The sequence below is a fragment of the Gambusia affinis genome, linkage group LG12, assembly GCF_019740435.1.
Source record: "Gambusia affinis linkage group LG12, SWU_Gaff_1.0, whole genome shotgun sequence".
NCBI classification, from domain to species: Eukaryota; Metazoa; Chordata; class Actinopteri; order Cyprinodontiformes; family Poeciliidae; genus Gambusia; species Gambusia affinis.
Genome location: NC_057879.1, coordinates 10335496 through 10338133, shown reverse-complemented (window position 1 = coordinate 10338133; position 2638 = coordinate 10335496).

Sequence of the window (2638 nt, the reverse complement as noted above, 5' to 3'; positions counted from 1 at the left end):
CTCGGCCGCTGGAGAGGAGAGTGAAGGAAACGCAGCTAAAAGTCCCAATTTGAACCAATCTCGCTCTAATCCGATTACCTGCCGACTCTAATTTTTTTTAATTGAAATTATCGTTCGCACCTCCCTCTTCACCTCCCACAGCCGATAATCCGTATAATGTCTCAATCCCCTCGGCATACATACAGTAGGGAACCTGACGCGTGCAGATAGGATACATAAAAAATACACAAACACTTCTGTGCTTTATGCTGATGCAGGCTTGGTTGTCTATGTGGGATTGGAAAAAAACACACGGGTTTTACACGCAGTTCCACTTTTGGAGCATATTTTGTCTGTATAAGGTGATTTTGTGGAGGCCTACTTTATCGGCAAAATTTGCCTTTAAATCTGACTGCAGGGCTATTAAGAATAGAATATCAAACACTTACAGTCCTTTACAACAGTATGCACACTTCATGTTCATATTACAACCACGCAATTCAATGGATTGTTGTGAGGTTAAAAGAGGCAAGAAATTAATTCAAGCGTTTCAAATTTTCTTCACAAATAAACATCTGGAAAGTATGCAGTGTGTTTGCATTCAGCCTCCCTGAGTCAAAACTTTAAAACCGTACAGTCACATTGTGCTATAAATAAAGCGACATCTATTTTAGGGTGCTATACCAGACTTATACATCCATAAATAATAATAATAATAATAATAATAATAATAATAATAATAATAATAATAATAATAATAATAATAATAATAATAATAATAATAATAAATCTTTATTAATTCTACAAAGAAAAAAATACTCAAGCTTAGTCCAATATGATGCAATTCATCTGTGAGTGTGAATTTTGAAGTCCTGCCACAGATTATCATGTGGATTCAGGTCCAGGTCTGGAGTCCTGTTATACCAATCTCATAAATTCATATATTATGATCCAAATCATTTCTGCTGGTGCTTCTCTAGTCATGGGTAAACCTCCACTCACAGTGTCAAGTCTTTTTTTTTTTTTTTTTTTAGCCTCCAACAGATTTTCTTCCACAATTATCCTGTGTTTACCTCCATCCATCATCCCAGCAATCCCTGACCAGCTTCCCCGTGCCTGAAGATGAGCAACTTTACATGTTCACTGTTTCCTCTAATTTGGCAAACTGTAAACAGAAATTGCAATTTTCTCTCCGCAATCGCTTTCCTTTCGCCACTCTTCTATAATCATCCAAAAATGTTTTGCAGGGCATGTTATACTGGTGGGTGCTCATTTGTGTCGGTAGACTCCTAAAATCCTTTTAAGAAATCGCAACAATACAAAATGAGAAAACAATTCGAGGGATGAATACCTTTGCATGGGACTATGCAAATGACAAGACGGAGAAAGGAACATTGACAGCACAGCTAAATCACCTGAGCTTTAAACAATCTAAATTAAACCATTACATGGAGCACAATAGGCCTGCCACTTCTTTTGTCTTCCCTAAATAACTCAATTAATTTGCTAATCTCTCTTTTGAGCCCACTGAGTCGCACGGAGGGTGCAAACATATCCACACACACAAGCACACCCTCCTCATTCTTTCTGAGGATGCCATCCAGGATCAGCAGTGTGGCAGCAATTGCAGCCATGGGCCTTGGTGAGAAAACACCTCCTGTAGCCGAGCAACTGTCAGGATTACTTTAAATCCTTCTGTGAAAATAATATCGGCCTCCCAGACACAGTGTGGGGAGGATAATGGGGAGACTGAATGGATCCAGAATGAATTGCTGTTTGGAAGGAGCTGCAGAAAACAAACACTCACACTGGAATTCGAAGGACAAAGGGGGGAGGAAAAAAGAGATAGTTGATGATCTCTGCGAGCGGTGCTGTGGTGGCCTACTGCTAACCACTGTTCAACAGAGCAACCCACATATTTTACAGCCTTAAGAAAAACACTCATCAGTGAGTTACTCTATATAGGTGGAAATAATGTTGAGTTACAGTAACTTAAACAAAACAACACCACAATGAATATGTGCTACAATCAAAGCTAAAGCAACCTATTATCACTGTAATAACAACAAAACAACAACAGCAAGCTTTCCCTGTAAAGTTAAAAAACACATCTTCAGTGCATTTAAGCATTGTTGCTCATTGGTGGTTGAAATAATCCCCCTTAGTTTCACTGCAGAGCGATTTTGCACTAATAACTTTCTTGTTATTAACTTAAGCAGAATATAAACTGGTCAACTAGAGCGTGTTTTAGAGGACATCGCACTATGAAAAGTCAGTTTGGACAAACTACGTTCTCATATCAAGCATCTCACACACGGAGCTTTATATAAAATGGAATACGTTAGATTGAAATTCTTAGTTTATGATCAGAAGTGTAAAAAATGCACCTTATTATGTGCAGCAGCCGTATTGAATTTTACTGTCCTGGTTGATAAGAAGCCTCTGGCCTTCTTGTTCGTAATTTCAACTTCCTGTCTTTTTTTTTTTCTTTTCTTTTTCCAACTAGTAATTTTTGACACTTTAATCAAAAGCTAAATGAAAAAGTCAAACTTTGGTTGTATTACAGCTAAAATATCCAGTAGCTTCCAGAGGTGCCTGGAAACCTTACAATGTATTGAGATGGTGCTTGTTGTATAAAGATCCACAACCACTGGTCCAG